The sequence below is a fragment of the Acipenser ruthenus genome, chromosome 32 (assembly GCF_902713425.1).
Source record: "Acipenser ruthenus chromosome 32, fAciRut3.2 maternal haplotype, whole genome shotgun sequence".
Lineage (NCBI taxonomy): Eukaryota > Metazoa > Chordata > Actinopteri > Acipenseriformes > Acipenseridae > Acipenser > Acipenser ruthenus.
The window spans coordinates 10,784,664-10,804,426 of NC_081220.1; the positions used below are offsets into that span (position 1 = coordinate 10,784,664).

The 19,763-nt window shown below is 40.8% G+C and overlaps 13 non-coding genes across 13 annotated transcripts; 11 read left to right on the forward strand and 2 right to left on the reverse strand.

The window, feature by feature from the left end:
- The first annotated feature begins 238 nt into the window (after nt 1-238).
- trnal-cag (transfer RNA leucine (anticodon CAG)) lies at nt 239-320 on the forward strand. Its single transcript has one exon. It is a non-coding gene; the product is annotated as a tRNA-Leu (tRNA).
- A 298-nt stretch (nt 321-618) lies between these two features.
- Nucleotides 619-692, forward strand: trnai-aau (transfer RNA isoleucine (anticodon AAU)). The gene has a single exon. It is a non-coding gene; the product is annotated as a tRNA-Ile (tRNA).
- A 170-nt stretch (nt 693-862) lies between these two features.
- On the reverse strand, nt 863-943 carry trnas-aga (transfer RNA serine (anticodon AGA)). The gene has a single exon. It is a non-coding gene; the product is annotated as a tRNA-Ser (tRNA).
- A 2,151-nt stretch (nt 944-3,094) lies between these two features.
- On the forward strand, nt 3,095-3,310 carry LOC131703387 (small nucleolar RNA U3). Its single transcript, XR_009309850.1, has one exon. It is a non-coding gene; the product is annotated as a small nucleolar RNA U3 (small nucleolar RNA).
- A 677-nt stretch (nt 3,311-3,987) lies between these two features.
- On the forward strand, nt 3,988-4,069 carry trnal-cag (transfer RNA leucine (anticodon CAG)). The gene has a single exon. It is a non-coding gene; the product is annotated as a tRNA-Leu (tRNA).
- A 2,571-nt stretch (nt 4,070-6,640) lies between these two features.
- On the forward strand, nt 6,641-6,856 carry LOC131703388 (small nucleolar RNA U3). Its single transcript, XR_009309851.1, has one exon. It is a non-coding gene; the product is annotated as a small nucleolar RNA U3 (small nucleolar RNA).
- Nucleotides 6,857-7,533: 677 nt separating this feature from the next.
- On the forward strand, nt 7,534-7,615 carry trnal-cag (transfer RNA leucine (anticodon CAG)). Its single transcript has one exon. It is a non-coding gene; the product is annotated as a tRNA-Leu (tRNA).
- A 2,571-nt stretch (nt 7,616-10,186) lies between these two features.
- On the forward strand, nt 10,187-10,402 carry LOC131703389 (small nucleolar RNA U3). The gene has a single exon (XR_009309852.1). It is a non-coding gene; the product is annotated as a small nucleolar RNA U3 (small nucleolar RNA).
- Nucleotides 10,403-11,079: 677 nt separating this feature from the next.
- On the forward strand, nt 11,080-11,161 carry trnal-cag (transfer RNA leucine (anticodon CAG)). Its single transcript has one exon. It is a non-coding gene; the product is annotated as a tRNA-Leu (tRNA).
- Nucleotides 11,162-13,729: 2,568 nt separating this feature from the next.
- Nucleotides 13,730-13,945, forward strand: LOC117965271 (small nucleolar RNA U3). Its single transcript, XR_004661399.2, has one exon. It is a non-coding gene; the product is annotated as a small nucleolar RNA U3 (small nucleolar RNA).
- Nucleotides 13,946-14,623: 678 nt separating this feature from the next.
- Nucleotides 14,624-14,705, forward strand: trnal-cag (transfer RNA leucine (anticodon CAG)). Its single transcript has one exon. It is a non-coding gene; the product is annotated as a tRNA-Leu (tRNA).
- A 298-nt stretch (nt 14,706-15,003) lies between these two features.
- trnai-aau (transfer RNA isoleucine (anticodon AAU)) lies at nt 15,004-15,077 on the forward strand. The gene has a single exon. It is a non-coding gene; the product is annotated as a tRNA-Ile (tRNA).
- A 164-nt stretch (nt 15,078-15,241) lies between these two features.
- trnas-aga (transfer RNA serine (anticodon AGA)) lies at nt 15,242-15,323 on the reverse strand. The gene has a single exon. It is a non-coding gene; the product is annotated as a tRNA-Ser (tRNA).
- Nucleotides 15,324-19,763: the final 4,440 nt, after the last annotated feature.

The window sequence follows — 19,763 nt, forward strand, 5'->3', positions numbered from 1 at the left end:
GCTAACAGACTGTTCTGATTTGTTTCTAACCGTGAAGCAATCGCTCTGTTTGCCGTATATTTTCTGTCTGTAAGAGGAGTGTCCTTGTGATCCCATATAGAATGCGACGAAACAGGTCGCCCTCCTTAATATAAACAGAAAAAGAATAAGTTCACGCACACACCAGGTGATTTACTGTAGCGTCAGACATTGGAGGTTCAGCAGTGTACTGCAGTGTTGTGCAAAGTCGTCGGTGTAAGTCAGGATGGCCGAGCGGTCTAAGGCGCTGCGTTCAGGTCGCAGTCTCTCTGGAGGCGTGGGTTCGAATCCCACTTCTGACAAATCTTTTTGTTTATTTATTTCTTAAAACGTCCATCGAATGCTTGGTAATTTGATTTGTTTTTCTTGTTAGTATTCAAATCACAAGGTCGTTAAATGAGAGAAAGTCACCGCAAGCCTGCACCTCACCACATCCTTCACACTGTTAAACTGCCTCATTATGACGAGGCCTCTAATTATGCCTTTCCAATACTTTGAAAGTGTTATTGTTCAGTTTAACATGAGAACATCTTGGTAGAACAATCATAATGTCCGCAGGACTTATTTTCCTCGGGTTCTAGTATCAAGTTTTGAGTGTGTGGCCGGTTAGCTCAGTTGGTTAGAGCGTGGTGCTAATAACGCCAAGGTCGCGGGTTCGATCCCCGTACGGGCCACGGCTTTTCTTCTTTAAAGAAACCACAGCATTTGTAATGGTGCCAAAATGAACATTCTTTAACAAAAAGAACCGAAGCGATATGAAGTACAACCAGTAATATTTCAGACTTCCTGAGCTTTAAACATGTATTAACAATGAACACATACAATCAATTAAAAACAAAGTTTACGTAGTCGGCAGGATTCGAACCTGCGCGGGGAAACCCCAATGGATTTCTAGTCCATCGCTTAACCACTCGGCCACGACTACATGCTCGCCCGGTTACTTGTGAAAATATCCAAAAGAAGTAAAAGGCTCCCGCAGTAATGCTGTAGATGGCAGTATAGGATAACTAATGAACCCAAGTCAAATGCCTTTGTTGAAACTCTGTCAGATTTGTACAAGGCAAGCACACGTGGGAAAAGTAAATACAATATTCTTTCTGTTAGCGTTCATAATAATGAATACATCTTTATTTCAAAATACGTAGCTATTTAACTGATCTTTTCAAAACACCCCCATCCACAAAAACAAAGTAGATATTTATTTCAACTGAAAAACTGACTTGCTTCATGGCTGCTGCCAGAGCACTCGAGCACGTTCTGGCTAGCGTGAGTGGACTAAGCAGATAACAAGATCTACAAAATATCACATGCCAATAAAACTTACCATAATTATGTTCATTTTATTATTATTTATTTAGCAGACGCCTTTATCTGTGGCGACTTACAGAGGCTAGGGTGTGTGAACTATGCATCAGCTGTAAAGTCACTTACATTTACATCTCACCTGAAAAACGGAGCACAAGGAGGTTAAGTGACTTGCTCAGGGTCACACAATGAGTCAGTGGCTGAGGTGGGATTTGTACCGGGGGACCTCCTGTTACAAGCCCTTTATCTTTAACCACTGGACCACACAGCCTCCTATAACAAAATCACACCCCAGATGGGACTTGAAACCACAATCCATGTCTTAAAAAGCCAGTGCCTTATCCATTAGGACACAGGGGCTGACGCAAAAAGCACATTTGGTAGTAATAAAGAAAGTGGGAACAATAGTATCATGGTTTAATACGTCATATCCAAGCCATCGTTGGTGTTCAAACACAGCAGAGTGTTACATTGGGAAAGGGCCGTACTTGTCAGTACGTATTTGACATTCATGTGGGAAGATTTAAGATTGTGAAGAAGTTTAAATATGCTGTGTATTTGCGCATTGGGAACCTTACATAATTAGGTTTCTGATTAATGCCACTTCTTACGGACAGTAATCAAGGTGACGATACAAGACCAGAGCCAATAAAGCAGCTATTTTCCTGTGTGCTTGTTCAGAATATGCGTGAATCGTGAAAACGTCTTGCTAATATGTGAACAAAGCCAGCATTCACTTTATTGATCACCATGTGGATTAACCGCTATTGGAACACAGATGATTGTGTTAAAGATGTTAATAGACTTTTAATGTACACGTTTTAGAGCTAAACGTTTGTTGAGACAGTTCAAGCACTGTAGCAGTGTTTAACTATTTCCTGGATGTTTGCCTTTTGGTCTTACTCTGGAAAAAGTAATAATAATAATAAAAAGTAGGCAAAATCATTTTTTGAGAAACCGCTTTTGGGAGAAAAACTAACAGTTTGGAAACACATTTGCAAAGGCATTGGATTCTATTGTGGTGTTTCCGAACTGTTGAACGTTTCTAATTACATGCAGGTTTACTGGCTTGACAAAAAGGCGATTGACGAAAAGAATGCTGTCTCGATAGCAACATCGCGTCAAGCTGAAATAGCTCAGTTGGGAGAGCGTTAGACTGTAACGGTCCCTGCTTCGATACCGGGTTTTTGTATACAGCACGACTAGGGTTATTTGTTCTTAATTAATTTTTTGAATTAAAAAAACAGCACATTTTTTCTTTAGTGTAATTGGAGGAAATAAAAACGTATTATAGTGCCATTTTCTAATGCGATAAAGAAATGCAAAAAGCATCATCTCTGCGTGGGCTTGAAACACCAAAATTTCGATTAACAGCCGATCGTGCTAACCGATTATGGTGTTTTATTAGATAACACCCTGGGAGCTCAACAGAACAGTGTGTATGCATATTGCTAAAATGGAAACCAAATATACACGATTCAAATGGGAATCGTATTCAGATTTTAAGCACAAATTTGATAGACTTCACTGTGCAAAGGAGGAAGGCAGACAATGCAAATGAGGCAACTGGCTCCTAATTTTTAAATCATACGAGAAACTTGAACCCAATTAAGCTTTTAACCGCCTGCAGTTTGGAATGAGTTTGAAATGTTGTTGTAACACCTCACTGGGCAACAGCAATTGCATTATATGAAAGTCCCTGTTAATTTCTCAGCGGCACAGCTGCCGGTGCCACTAAGAGTTGGAGGGAGACGGTCGGCCACTTGCCCATAAAACAATACTTTCAGAGATCATTTCTATAGCGATTTGCTAGCGAAATGCGTTTTTAAAGTGTTTGGACTCGCTATCCACGAGGAAGAGTGAGAGTGTTCACTTTTGAGCGTGAAGGAGGCAGTGAGTGTTGTTTTTTGGCCAACTGCTCCCTGTTATTGATGACCCCTCCAGTGTTCCTTAGGGGGCTGGAGGAAGCGGACACGTTCTGAGTGGGTATCTTGCCTAAAGGTACGCAAGACGAACTACAGTTGAAAGCACTGCTGCTTTTTTGACGATTGATTAAAACTATCAATCTGACTGAAAACACGGATCACATTAATTGTGATTGGTTTGATACCAATAGGCTTACATGGCAGGTATTGTGTATAGACAATGTCATATACACAGAAATGAACACGGAGTGTGTTTATTAAGGGCTGACTCATTGAAACGTTCGAGAGATCTCGGTGTACTGGACAAATATACTGGATTTTTTCCATGTCGTAATTGTGCCGCCTGTGATAATGCGTTTGAAACTAGAGATAATGTGAGATAATGTCTGTTACTGGCGGATAGTTTACAAATGTACTCAATTATGTTACAACTTTTGTGTCTACGAAACATATCTGTAACATTTATGTAATGCCTGTGTGGTTTTTTCATGAAGTTAATTTGCTAACAGACTGTTCTGATTTGTTTCTAACCGTGAAGCGATCGCTCTGTTTGCCGTATATTTTCTGTCTGTAAGAGGAGTGTCCTTGTGATCCCATATAGAATGCGACGAAACAGGTCGCCCTCCTTAATATAAACAGAAAAAGAATAAGTTCACGCACACACCAGGTGATTTACTGTAGCGTCAGACATTGGAGGTTCAGCAGTGTACTGCAGTGTTTTGCAAAGTCGTCGGTGTAAGTCAGGATGGCCGAGCGGTCTAAGGCGCTGCCTTCAGGTCGCAGTCTCTCTGGAGGCGTGGGTTCGAATCCCACTTCTGACAAATCTTTTTGTTTATTTATTTCTTAAAACGTCCATCGAATGCTTGGTAATTTGATTTGTTTTTCTTGTTAGTATTCAAATCACAAGGTCGTTAAATGAGAGAAAGTCACCGCAAGCCTGCACCTCACCACATCCTTCACACTGTTAAACTGCCTCATTATGACGAGGCCTCTAATTATGCCTTTCCAATACTTTGAATGTGTTATTGTTCAGTTTAACATGAGAACATCTTGGTAGAACAATCATAATGTCCGCAGGACTTATTTTCCTCGGGTTCTAGTATCAAGTTTTGAGTGTGTGGCCGGTTAGCTCAGTTGGTTAGAGCGTGGTGCTAATAACGAACGAATAATGAAGATTCGAACCTGCGCGGGGAAACCCCAATGGATTTCTAGTCCATCGCCTTAACCACTCGGCCACGACTACATGCTCGCCCGGTTAGTTGTGAAAATATCCAAAAGAAGTAAAAGGCTCCCGCAGTAATGCTGTAGATGGCAGTATAGGATAACTAATGAACCCAAGTCAAATGCCTTTGTTGAAACTGTCAGATTTGTACAAGGCAAGCACACGTGGGAAAAGTAAATACAATATTCTTTCTGTTAGCGTTCATAATAATGAATACATCTTTATTTCAAAATACGTAGCTATTTAACTGATCTTTTCAAAACACCCCCATCCACAAAAACAAAGTAGATATTTATTTCAACTGAAAAACTGACTTGCTTCATGGCTGCTGCCAGAGCACTCGAGCACGTTCTGGCTAGCGTGAGTGGACTAAGCAGATAACAAGATCTACAAAATATCACATGCCAATAAAACTTACCATAATTATGTTCATTTTATTATTATTTATTTAGCAGACGCCTTTATCTGTGGCGACTTACAGAGGCTAGGGTGTGTGAACTATGCATCAGCTGTAGAGTCACTTACATTTACATCTCACCTGAAAAACGGAGCACAAGGAGGTTAAGTGACTTGCTCAGGGTCACACAATGAGTCAGTGGCTGAGGTGGGATTTGTACCGGGGGACCTCCTGTTACAAGCCCTTTATCTTTAACCACTGGACCACACAGCCTCCTATAACAAAATCACACCCCAGATGGGACTTGAAACCACAATCCATGTCTTAAAAAGCCAGTGCCTTATCCATTAGGACACAGGGGCTGACGCAAAAAGCACATTTGGTAGTAATAAAGAAAGTGGGAACAATAGTATCATGGTTTAATACGTCATATCCAAGCCATCGTTGGTGTTCAAACACAGCAGAGTGTTACATTGGGAAAGGGCCGTACTTGTCAGTACGTATTTGACATTCATGTGGGAAGATTTAAGATTGTGAAGAAGTTTAAATATGCTGTGTATTTGCGCATTGGGAACCTTACATAATTAGGTTTCTGATTAATGCCACTTCTTACGGACAGTAATCAAGGTGACGATACAAGACCAGAGCCAATAAAGCAGTTATTTTCCTGTGTGCTTGTTCAGAATATGCGTGAATCGTGAAAACGTCTTGCTAATATGTGAACAAAGCCAGCATTCACTTTATTGATCACCATGTGGATTAACCGCTATTGGAACACAGATGATTGTGTTAAAGATGTTAATAGACTTTTAATGTACACGTTTTAGAGCTAAACGTTTGTTGAGACAGTTCAAGCACTGTAGCAGTGTTTAACTATTTCCTGGATGTTTGCCTTTTGGTCTTACTCTGGAAAAAGTAATAATAATAATAAAAAGTAGGCAAAATCATTTTTTGAGAAACCGCTTTTGGGAGAAAAACTAACAGTTTGGAAACACATTTGCAAAGGCATTGGATTCTATTGTGGTGTTTCCGAACTGTTGAACATTTCTCATTACATGCAGGTTTACTGGCTTGACAAAAAGGCGATTGACGAAAAGAATGCTGTCTCGATAGCAACATCGCGTCAAGCTGAAATAGCTCAGTTGGGAGAGCGTTAGACTGTAACGGTCCCTGCTTCGATACCGGTTTTTTGTATACAGCACGACTAGGGTTATTTGTTCTTAATTAATTTTTTGAATTAAAAAAACAGCACATTTTTTCTTTAGTGTAATTGGAGGAAATAAAAACGTATTATAGTGCCATTTTCTAATGCGATAAAGAAATGCAAAAAGCATCATCTCTGCGTGGGCTTGAAACACCAAAATTTCGATTAACAGCCGATCGTGCTAACCGATTATGGTGTTTTATTAGATAACACCCTGGGAGCTCAACAGAACAGTGTGTATGCATATTGCTAAAATGGAAACCAAATATACACGATTCAAATGGGAATCGTATTCAGATTTTAAGCACAAATTTGATAGACTTCACAGTGCAAAGGAGGAAGGCAGACAATGCAAATGAGGCAACTGGCTCCTAATTTTTAAATCATACGAGAAACTTGAACCCAATTAAGCTTTTAACCGCCTGCAGTTTGGAATGAGTTTGAAATGTTGTTGTAACACCTCACTGGGCAACAGCAATTGCATTATATGAAAGTCCCTGTTAATTTCTCAGCGGCACAGCTGCCGGTGCCACTAAGAGTTGGAGGGAGACGGTCGGCCACTTGCCCATAAAACAATACTTTCAGAGATCATTTCTATAGCGATTTGCTAGCGAAATGCGTTTTTAAAGTGTTTGGACTCGCTATCCACGAGGAAGAGTGAGAGTGTTCACTTTTGAGCGTGAAGGAGGCAGTGAGTGTTGTTTTTTGGCCAACTGCTCCCTGTTATTGATGACCCCTCCAGTGTTCCTTAGGGGGCTGGAGGAAGCGGACACGTTCTGAGTGGGTATCTTGCCTAAAGGTACGCAAGACGAACTACAGTTGAAAGCACTGCTGCTTTTTCGACGATTGATTAAAACTATCAATCTGACTGAAAACACGGATCACATTAATTGTGATCGGTTTGATACCAATAGGCTTACATGGCAGGTATTGTGTATAGACAATGTCATATACACAGAAATGAACACGGAGTGTGTTTATTAAGGGCTGACTCATTGAAACGTTCGAGAGATCTCGGTGTACTGGACAAATATACTGGATTTTTTCCATGTCGTAATTGTGCCGCCTGTGATAATGCGTTTGAAACTAGAGATAATGTGAGATAATGTCTGTTACTGGCGGATAGTTTACAAATGTACTCAATTATGTTACAACTTTTGTGTCTACGAAACATATCTGTAACAATCATGTAATGCCTGTGTGGTTTTTTCATGAAGTTAATTTGCTAACAGACTGTTCTGATTTGTTTCTAACCGTGAAGCGATCGCTCTGTTTGCCGTATATTTTCTGTCTGTAAGAGGAGTGTCCTTGTGATCCCATATAGAATGCGACGAAACAGGTCGCCCTCCTTAATATAAACAGAAAAAGAATAAGTTCACGCACACACCAGGTGATTTACTGTAGCGTCAGACATTGGAGGTTCAGCAGTGTACTGCAGTGTTGTGCAGAGTCGTCGGTGTAAGTCAGGATGGCCGAGCGGTCTAAGGCGCTGCGTTCAGGTCGCAGTCTCTCTGGAGGCGTGGGTTCGAATCCCACTTCTGACAAATCTTTTTGTTTATTTATTTCTTAAAACGTCCATCGAATGCTTGGTAATTTGATTTGTTTTTCTTGTTAGTATTCAAATCACAAGGTCGTTAAATGAGAGAAAGTCACCGCAAGCCTGCACCTCACCACATCCTTCACACTGTTAAACTGCCTCATTATGACGAGGCCTCTAATTATGCCTTTCCAATACTTTGAATGTGTTATTGTTCAGTTTAACATGAGAACATCTTGGTAGAACAATCATAATGTCCGCAGGACTTATTTTCCTCGGGTTCTAGTATCAAGTTTTGAGTGTGTGGCCGGTTAGCTCAGTTGGTTAGAGCGTGGTGCTAATAACGAACGAATAATGAAGATTCGAACCTGCGCGGGGAAACCCCAATGGATTTCTAGTCCATCGCCTTAACCACTCGGCCACGACTACATGCTCGCCCGGTTACTTGTGAAAATATCCAAAAGAAGTAAAAGGCTCCCGCAGTAATGCTGTAGATGGCAGTATAGGATAACTAATGAACCCAAGTCAAATGCCTTTGTTGAAACTGTCAGATTTGTACAAGGCAAGCACACGTGGGAAAAGTAAATACAATATTCTTTCTGTTAGCGTTCATAATAATGAATACATCTTTATTTCAAAATACGTAGCTATTTAACTGATCTTTTCAAAACACCCCCATCCACAAAAACAAAGTAGATATTTATTTCAACTGAAAAAATGACTTGCTTCATGGCTGCTGCCAGAGCACTCGAGCACGTTCTGGCTAGCGTGAGTGGACTAAGCAGATAACAAGATCTACAAAATATCACATGCCAATAAAACTTACCATAATTATGTTCATTTTATTATTATTTATTTAGCAGACGCCTTTATCTGTGGCGACTTACAGAGGCTAGGGTGTGTGAACTATGCATCAGCTGTAGAGTCACTTACATTTACATCTCACCTGAAAAACGGAGCACAAGGAGGTTAAGTGACTTGCTCAGGGTCACACAATGAGTCAGTGGCTGAGGTGGGATTTGTACCGGGGGACCTCCTGTTACAAGCCCTTTATCTTTAACCACTGGACCACACAGCCTCCTATAACAAAATCACACCCCAGATGGGACTTGAAACCACAATCCATGTCTTAAAAAGCCAGTGCCTTATCCATTAGGACACAGGGGCTGACGCAAAAAGCACATTTGGTAGTAATAAAGAAAGTGGGAACAATAGTATCATGGTTTAATACGTCATATCCAAGCCATCGTTGGTGTTCAAACACAGCAGAGTGTTACATTGGGAAAGGGCCGTACTTGTCAGTACGTATTTGACATTCATGTGGGAAGATTTAAGATTGTGAAGAAGTTTAAATATGCTGTGTATTTGCGCATTGGGAACCTTACATAATTAGGTTTCTGATTAATGCCACTTCTTACGGACAGTAATCAAGGTGACGATACAAGACCAGAGCCAATAAAGCAGTTATTTTCCTGTGTGCTTGTTCAGAATATGCGTGAATCGTGAAAACGTCTTGCTAATATGTGAACAAAGCCAGCATTCACTTTATTGATCACCATGTGGATTAACCGCTATTGGAACACAGATGATTGTGTTAAAGATGTTAATAGACTTTTAATGTACACGTTTTAGAGCTAAACGTTTGTTGAGACAGTTCAAGCACTGTAGCAGTGTTTAACTATTTCCTGGATGTTTGCCTTTTGGTCTTATTCTGGAAAAAGTAATAATAATAATAAAAAGTAGGCAAAATCATTTTTTGAGAAACCGCTTTTGGGAGAAAAACTAACAGTTTGGAAACACATTTGCAAAGGCATTGGATTCTATTGTGGTGTTTCCGAACTGTTGAACGTTTCTCATTACATGCAGGTTTACTGGCTTGACAAAAAGGCGATTGACGAAAAGAATGCTGTCTCGATAGCAACATCGCGTCAAGCTGAAATAGCTCAGTTGGGAGAGCGTTAGACTGTAACGGTCCCTGCTTCGATACCGGGTTTTTGTATACAGCACGACTAGGGTTATTTGTTCTTAATTAATTTTTTGAATTAAAAAAACAGCACATTTTTTCTTTAGTGTAATTGGAGGAAATAAAAACGTATTATAGTGCCATTTTCTAATGCGATAAAGAAATGCAAAAAGCATCATCTCTGCGTGGGCTTGAAACACCAAAATTTCGATTAACAGCCGATCGTGCTAACCGATTATGGTGTTTTATTAGATAACACCCTGGGAGCTCAACAGAACAGTGTGTATGCATATTGCTAAAATGGAAACCAAATATACACGATTCAAATGGGAATCGTATTCAGATTTTAAGCACAAATTTGATAGACTTCACAGTGCAAAGGAGGAAGGCAGACAATGCAAATGAGGCAACTGGCTCCTAATTTTTAAATCATACGAGAAACTTGAACCCAATTAAGCTTTTAACCGCCTGCAGTTTGGAATGAGTTTGAAATGTTGTTGTAACACCTCACTGGGCAACAGCAATTGCATTATATGAAAGTCCCTGTTAATTTCTCAGCGGCACAGCTGCCGGTGCCACTAAGAGTTGGAGGGAGACGGTCGGCCACTTGCCCATAAAACAATACTTTCAGAGATCATTTCTATAGCGATTTGCTAGCGAAATGCGTTTTTAAAGTGTTTGGACTCGCTATCCACGAGGAAGAGTGAGAGTGTTCACTTTTGAGCGTGAAGGAGGCAGTGAGTGTTGTTTTTTGGCCAACTGCTCCCTGTTATTGATGACCCCTCCAGTGTTCCTTAGGGGGCTGGAGGAAGCGGACACGTTCTGAGTGGGTATCTTGCCTAAAGGTACGCAAGACGAACTACAGTTGAAAGCACTGCTGCTTTTTCGACGATTGATTAAAACTATCAATCTGACTGAAAACACGGATCACATTAATTGTGATCGGTTTGATACCAATAGGCTTACATGGCAGGTATTGTGTATAGACAATGTCATATACACAGAAATGAACACGGAGTGTGTTTATTAAGGGCTGACTCATTGAAACGTTCGAGAGATCTCGGTGTACTGGACAAATATACTGGATTTTTTCCATGTCGTAATTGTGCCGCCTGTGATAATGCGTTTGAAACTAGAGATAATGTGAGATAATGTCTGTTACTGGCGGATAGTTTACAAATGTACTCAATTATGTTACAACTTTTGTGTCTACGAAACATATCTGTAACATTTATGTAATGCCTGTGTGGTTTTTTCATGAAGTTAATTTGCTAACAGACTGTTCTGATTTGTTTCTAACCGTGAAGCGATCGCTCTGTTTGTCGTATATTTTCTGTCTGTAAGAGGAGTGTCCTTGTGATCCCATATAGAATGCGACGAAACAGGTCGCCCTCCTTAATATAAACAGAAAAAGAATAAGTTCACGCACACACCAGGTGATTTACTGTAGCGTCAGACATTGGAGGTTCAGCAGTGTACTGCAGTGTTGTGCAAAGTCGTCGGTGTAAGTCAGGATGGCCGAGCGGTCTAAGGCGCTGCGTTCAGGTCGCAGTCTCTCTGGAGGCGTGGGTTCGAATCCCACTTCTGACAAATCTTTTTGTTTATTTATTTCTTAAAACGTCCATCGAATGCTTGGTAATTTGATTTGTTTTTCTTGTTAGTATTCAAATCACAAGGTCGTTAAATGAGAGAAAGTCACCGCAAGCCTGCACCTCACCACATCCTTCACACTGTTAAACTGCCTCATTATGACGAGGCCTCTAATTATGCCTTTCCAATACTTTGAATGTGTTATTGTTCAGTTTAACATGAGAACATCTTGGTAGAACAATCATAATGTCCGCAGGACTTATTTTCCTCGGGTTCTAGTATCAAGTTTTGAGTGTGTGGCCGGTTAGCTCAGTTGGTTAGAGCGTGGTGCTAATAACGAACGAATAATGAAGATTCGAACCTGCGCGGGGAAACCCCAATGGATTTCTAGTCCATCGCCTTAACCACTCGGCCACGACTACATGCTCGCCCGGTTACTTGTGAAAATATCCAAAAGAAGTAAAAGGCTCCCGCAGTAATGCTGTAGATGGCAGTATAGGATAACTAATGAACCCAAGTCAAATGCCTTTGTTGAAACTGTCAGATTTGTACAAGGCAAGCACACGTGGGAAAAGTAAATACAATATTCTTTCTGTTAGCGTTCATAATAATGAATACATCTTTATTTCAAAATACGTAGCTATTTAACTGATCTTTTCAAAACACCCCCATCCACAAAAACAAAGTAGATATTTATTTCAACTGAAAAAATGACTTGCTTCATGGCTGCTGCCAGAGCACTCGAGCACGTTCTGACTAGCGTGAGTGGACTAAGCAGATAACAAGATCTACAAAATATCACATGCCAATAAAACTTACCATAATTATGTTCATTTTATTATTATTTATTTAGCAGACGCCTTTATCCGTGGCGACTTACAGAGACTAGGGTGTGTGAACTATGCATCAGCTGTAGAGTCACTTACATTTACATCTCACCTGAAAAACGGAGCACAAGGAGGTTAAGTGACTTGCTCAGGGTCACACAATGAGTCAGTGGCTGAGGTGGGATTTGTACCGGGGGACCTCCTGTTACAAGCCCTTTATCTTTAACCACTGGACCACACAGCCTCCTATAACAAAATCACACCCCAGATGGGACTCGAAACCACAATCCATGTCTAAAAAGCCAGTGCCTTATCCATTAGGCCACAAGGGCTGACGCAACAAGCACATTTGGTAGTAATAAAGAAAGTGGGAACAATAGTATCATGGTTTAATACGTCATATCCAAGCCATCGTTGGTGTTCAAACACAGCAGTGTTACATTGGGAAAGGGCCGTACTTGTCAGTACGTATTTGACATTCATGTGGGAAGATTTAAGATTGTGAAGAAGTTTAAATATGCTGCGTATTTGCGCATTGGGAACCTTACATAATTAGATTTCTGATTAATGCCTCTTCTTACGGACAGTAATCAAGGTGACGATACAAGACCAGAGCCAATAAAGCAGTTATTTTCCTGTGTGCTTGTTCAGAATATGCGTGAATCGTGAAAATGTCTTGCTAATATGTGAACAAAGCCAGCATTCACTTTATTGATCACCATGTGGATTAACCGCTATTGGAACACAGATTATTGTGTTAAAGATGTTAATAGACTTTTAATGTACACGTTTTAGAGCTAAACGTTTGTTGAGACAGTTCAAGCGCTGTAGCAGTGTTTAACTATTTCCTGGATGTTTGCCTTTTGGTCTTACTCTGGAAAAAGTAATAATAATAATAAAAAGTAGGCAAAACCATTTTTTGAGAAACCGCATTTGGGAGAAAAACTAACAGTTTGGAAACACATTTGCAAAGGCATTGGATTCTATTGTGGTGTTTCCGAACTGTTGAACGTTTCTCATTACATGCAGGTTTACTGGCTTGACAAAAAGGCGATTGACGAAAAGAATGCTGTCTCGATAGCAACATCGCGTCAAGCTGAAATAGCTCAGTTGGGAGAGCGTTAGACTGTAACGGTCCCTGCTTCGATACCGGGTTTTTGTATACAGCACGACTAGGGTTATTTGTTCTTAATTAATTTTTTGAATTAAAAAAACAGCACATTTTTTCTTTAGTGTAATTTTAGGAAATAAAAACGTATTATAGTGCCATTTTCAAATGCGATAAAGAAATGCAAAAAGCATCATCTCTGCGTGGGCTTGAAACACCAAAATTTCGATTAACAGCCGATCGTGCTAACCGATTATGGTGTTTTATTAGATAACACCCTGGGAGCTCAACAGAACAGTGTGTATGCATATTGCTAAAATGGAAACCAAATATACACGATTCAAATGGGAATCGTATTCAGATTTTAAGCACAAATTTGATAGACTTCACAGTGCAAAGGAGGAAGGCAGACAATGCAAATGAGGCAACTGGCTCCTAATTTTTAAATCATACGAGAAACTTGAACCCAATTAAGCTTTTAACCGCCTGCAGTTTGGAATGAGTTTGAAATGTTGTTGTAACACCTCACTGGGCAACAGCAATTGCATTATATGAAAGTCTCTGTTAATTTCTCAGCGGCACAGCTGCCGGTGCCACTCAGAGTTGGAGGGAGACGGTCGGCCACTTGCCCATAAAACAATACTTTCAGAGATCATTTCTATAGCGATTTGCTAGCGAAATGCGTTTTTAAAGTGTTTGGACTCGCTATCCACGAGGAAGAGTGAGAGTGTTCACTTTTGAGCGTGAAGGAGGCAGTGAGTGTTGTTTTTTGGCCAACTGCTCCCTGTTATTGATGACCCCTCCAGTGTTCCTTAGGGGGCTGGAGGAAGCGGACATTTTCTGAGTGGGTATCTTGCCTAAAGGTACGCAAGACGAACTACAGTTGCAAAGCACTGCTGCTTTTTCGACGATTGATTAAAACTATCAATCTGACTGAAAACACGGATCACATTAATTGTGATCGGTTTGATACCAATAGGCTTACATGGCAGGTATTGTGTATAGACAATGTCATATACACAGAAATGAACACGGAGTGTGTTTATTAAGGGCTGACTCATTGAAACGTTCGAGAGATCTCGGTGTACTGGACAAATATACTGGATTTTTTCCATGTCGTAATTGTGCCGCCTGTGATAATGCGTTTGAAACTAGAGATAATGTGAGATAATGTCTGTTACTGGCGGATAGTTTACAAATGTACTCAATTATGTTACAACTTTTGTGTCTACGAAACATATCTGTAACATTTATGTAAGTCCTGTGTGGTTTTTTCATGAAGTTAATTTGCTAACAGACTGTTCTGATTTGTTTCTAACCGTGAAGCGATCGCTCTGTTTGTCGTATATTTTCTGTCTGTAAGAGGAGTGTCCTTGTGATCCCATATAGAATGCGACGAAACAGGTCGCCCTCCTTAATATAAACAGAAAAAGAATAAGTTCACGCACACACCAGGTGATTTACTGTAGCGTCAGACATTGGAGGTTCAGCAGTGTACTGCAGTGTTGTGCAAAGTCGTCGGTGTAAGTCAGGATGGCCGAGCGGTCTAAGGCGCTGCGTTCAGGTCGCAGTCTCTCTGGAGGCGTGGGTTCGAATCCCACTTCTGACAAATCTGTTTGTTTATTTATTTCTTAAAACGTCCATCGAATGCTTGGTAATTTGATTTGTTTTTCTTGTTAGTATTCAAATCACAAGGTCGTTAAATGAGAGAAAGTCACCGCAAGCCTGCACCTCACCACATCCTTCACACTGTTAAACTGCCTCATTATGACGAGGCCTCTAATTATGCCTTTCCAATACTTTGAATGTGTTATTGTTCAGTTTAACATGAGAACATCTTGGTAGAACAATCATAATGTCCGCAGGACTTATTTTCCTCGGGTTCTAGTATCAAGTTTTGAGTGTGTGACCGGTTAGCTCAGTTGGTTAGAGCGTGGTGCTAATAACGCCAAGGTTGCGGGTTTGATCCCCGTACGGGCCATGGCTTTTTAAAGAAACCACAGCATTTGTAATGGTGCCAAAATGAACAATCTTTAACAAAATGAACTGAAGGGATATGAAGTACAACCAGTAATATTTCAGACTTCCTGAGCTTTAAACATGTATTAACAATGAACACATACAATCAATTAAAAACAAAGCTTACGTAGTCGGCAGGATTCGAACCTGCGCGGGGAAACCCCAATGGATTTCTAGTCCATCGCCTTAACCACTCGGCCACGACTACATGCTCGCCCGGTTAGTTGTGAAAATATCCAAAAGAAGTAAACGGCTCCCGCAGTAATGCTGTAGATGGCAGTATAGGCTAACTAATGAACCCAAGTCAAATGCCTTTGTTGAAACTCTGTCAGATTTGTACAAGGCAAGCACACGTGGGAAAAGTAAATACAATATACTTTCTGTTAACGTTCATAATAATGAATACATCTTTATTTCAAAATACGTAGCTATTTAATCCTAACAGAAACAATAGGCTTCCCAGCCATCAGCTTGGAAGCAGAATGGAGATCAAATCGGACGAATAACGAGTGCAAAATGGAATGCGGAAATCAATGTAAAGGCAGTTTAAATAAGAGCAGCTGCAATACATTAAATAGAGTTATATTTAAGAGCAAGCAGTAACTGCAGTAGAGTATTTAATTATGGATGGACCAAACTTGCAGGTCGCCACTGTCACATTTTCCAGGAAATCACGGCTAATACTGAGAAAGAAAACAGATGATAACCTAACAGAAAACTAGTGAAAAACACTGCACTGATTAACTGAACGGGTCAAACGTAGCCTACTGAATTGCTGAATTGTTGGGGGGAGCGTGGCGCATCCAGCTGAGGCGCTTCATCTGAATTGCAGGGTGTGCCTTATAGCCTGGAGATCGCTGGTTCCAATCCAGACTATGCCATCGCCGACAGGAACGCCGAGGGGGCGGCGCACAGTTGGCAGAGTGCCACCCGGGTTGGGAGGGCTTAGGTCAGCTTGGTAATCATTGTCTCAACAAGCTCCAGCAACTCCTGTGGCGACCGGTCTCCTGCGAGTTGTGGGCGGAACTGCGTTTCCTCCAACACCGCTACAGCCAGGTGCGGTTGTCTTTGCTGTTGCAGTGTGACAAGAGGAGGGTTGCTGACGGCGTTTGTTTCAGAGGATGCGCATGATGAGTCTTCGTTCTCCCGAGTCGATACGGGAAGCTGCAGCAGCGCCATAAAAAACACAATTGGATATTCCAAATTGGGAGATTTTTTTAAAATATTACAAAAAAATAAATTAAATAGTTAAGCTTCAAAAAATCTATTTTTGACTGAGCGAGTTAAGTGTGTACGGTATCCTGACAACACAGCACGTTGAAAACACAGAAAAGACGCTGAGAAAAAAAAAAGTTTTCTATTTCCTGTTTAATTAAGAAAATACAATAAAAAAAGATTATTCTCTTACTTGTCTTCCTGCCATATCCCCTCTTTTTTGGTCAAATATTGAATATATTCGTATTCAATTTCAAACGACTGTTCTTTGTTCCCATGATGCATCTGTGATGGGCTGGGTTTTAGCGATCGCGATAATTTCTGATATTTTACAGTGGCTGGACTTTATAATAATAAAAAATGAAAAAGGGTAACGAGCGACAAATGCATTAATTTCTGTCGATTTGTTCTATTTTAATGGGTTATAATTTTACAAATTTAAAAGACATTCATTAAGAAAAGATAAAACTAATTTAATCACTTTTAAGAATTATGTTTTTATTGACAGAAATATATTTGATGTATGTGTGTTTGGCATGAAATCAAATAAAGTCCCATTGGATTTTGCTTGAAAAGAGGAAACACAAAAGATGTTTTTTTAGTTTTTTTTTTTTTTTTTTTAAATAAAGCATTTATTCAACATGTTTGTTTTTTTTACAAAAATACAACACAATACAACACGGAATGTTTTTTTTTTTTGTTAAAAGAATGACAAAAGTTAAAATATTTTCTCGTTTTTTTCTGTTTGTTGTTGGGCTGCCATCTTGGTAAGAGCTTGTCAATTGTCGCATGTGAACAAAGCCCCTACCAAAATGTCCAGTACAGTACAGTACCGTGCTGTTAGATTAACCTGGACTGTATTGAATTAGCTGGCTCTCAGATCCCCAGTACAGTACCGTGCTGTTAGATTAGACTGGACTGTATTGAATTAGCTGGCTCTCAGATCACCAGTACAGTACCGTGCTGTTAGATTAGACTAAACTGTATTGAATTAGCTGGCACTCAGATCTCCAGTACAGTACCGTGCTGTTAGATTAGACTGGACTGTATTGCATTAGCTGGCTCTCATATCTCCAGTACAGTGCTGTTAGATTAGACTGGACTGTATTGAATTAGCTGGCTCTCAGATCCCCAGTACAGTACAGTGCTGTTAGATTAGACTGGACTGTATTGAATTAGCTGGCTCTCAGGTCACCAGTACAGTACCGTGCTGTTAGATTAGACTGAACTGTATTGAATTAGCTGGCTCTCAGATCCCCAGTACAGTACAGTGCTGTTAGATTAGACTGGAATGTATTGAATTAGCTGGCTCTCAGATCCCCAGTACAGTACAGTGCTGTTAGATTAGACTGGACTGTATTGAATTAGCTGGCTCTCAGATCCCCAGTACAGTACAGTGCTGTTAGATTAGACTGGACTGTATTGAATTAGCTGGCTCTCAGATCCCCAGTACAGTACAGTGCTGTTAGATTAGACTGGACTGTATTGAATTAGCTGGCTCTCAGATTCCCAGTACAGTACCGTGCTGTTCGATTAGACTGGACTGTATTGAATTAGCTGGCTCTCAGATCATGAGTACAGTACAGTGCTGTTAGATTAGACTGGACTGTATTGAATAAACTGGCTCTCAGATCTCCAGTACAGTGCTGTTAGATAAGACTGGACTGTATTGAATTAGCTGGCTCTCAGATCCCCAGTACAGCACAGTGCTGTTAGATTCGACTGGACTGTATTGAATTAGCTGGCTCTCAGATCCCCAGTACAGTACAGTGCTGTTAGATTAGACTGGACTGTATTGAATTAGCTGGCTCTCAGTTCCCCAGTACAGTACCGTGCTGTTAGATTAGACTGGACTGTATTGAATTAGCTGGCTCTCAGATCCCCAGTACAGTACAGTGCTGTTAGATTAGACTGGACTGTATTGAATTAGCTGGCTCTCAGATCCCCAGTACAGTACCGTGCTGTTAGATTAGACTGGACTGTATTGAATTAGCTGGCACTCAGTTCCCCAGTACAGTACCGTGCTGTTAGATTAGACTGGACTGTATTGAAATAGCTGGCTCTCAGATCCCCAGTACAGTGCTGTTAGATTAGACTGGACTGTATTGAATTAGCTGGCTCTCAGATCCCCAGTACAGTACCGTGCTGTTAGATTAGACTGGACTGTATTGAATTAGCTGGCTCTCAGTTCCCCAGTACAGTACCGTGCTGTTAGATTAGACTGGACTGTATTGAATTAGCTGGCTCTCAGATCCCCAGTACAGTACAGTGCTGTTAGATTAGACTGGACTGTATTGAATTAGCTGGCTCTCAGATCCCCAGTACAGCACAGTGCTGTTAGATTCGACTGGACTGTATTGAATTAGCTGTCTCCCAGATCCCCAGTACAGTACTGTGCTGTTAGATTAGACTGGACTGTATTGAATTAGCTGGCTCTCATATCTCCAGTACAGTACAGTGCTGTTAGATTAGACTGGACTGTATTGAATTAGCTGGCTCTCAGATCCCCAGTACAGTACAGTGCTGTTAGATTAGACTGGACTGTATTGAATTAGCTGGCTCTCAGTTCCCCAGTACAGTACCGTGCTGTTAGATTAGACTGGACTGTATTGAATTAGCTGGCTCTCAGATCCCCAGTACAGTACAGTGCTGTTAGATTAGACTGGACTGTATTGAATTAGCTGTCTCCCAGATCCCCAGTACAGTACTGTGCTGTTAGATTAGACTGGACTGTATTGAATTAGCTGGCTCTCATATCTCCAGTACAGTACAGTGCTGTTAGATTAGACTGGACTGTATTGAATTAGCTGGCTCTCAGATCCCCAGTACAGTACAGTGCTGTTAGATTAGACTGGACTGTATTGAATTAGCTGGCTCTCAGATCCCCAGTACAGTACAGTGCTGTTAAATTAGACTGGACTGTATTGAATTAGCTGGCTCTCAGATCCCCAGTACAGCACAGTGCTGTTAGATTCGACTGGACTGTATTGAATTAGCTGGCTCTCAGATCCCCAGTACAGTACCGTGCTGTTAGATTAGACTGGACTGTATTGAATTAGCTGGCTCTCAGATCCCCAGTACAGTGCTGTTAGATTAGACTGGACTGTATTGAATTAGCTGGCTCTCAGATCCCCAGTACAGTACCGTGCTGTTAGATTCGACTGGACTGTATTGAATTAGCTGGCTCTCAGATCCCCAGTACAGTACAGTGCTGTTAGATTAGACTGGACTGTATTGAATTAGCTGGCTCTCAGATTCCCAGTACAGTACCGTGCTGTTAGATTAGACTGGACTGTATTGAATTAGCTGGCTCTCAGATCATGAGTACAGTACAGTGCTGTTAGATTAGACTGGACTGTATTGAATAAACGGGCTCTCAGATCTCCAGTACAGTGCTGTTAGATAAGACTGGACTTTACTGAATTAGCTGGCT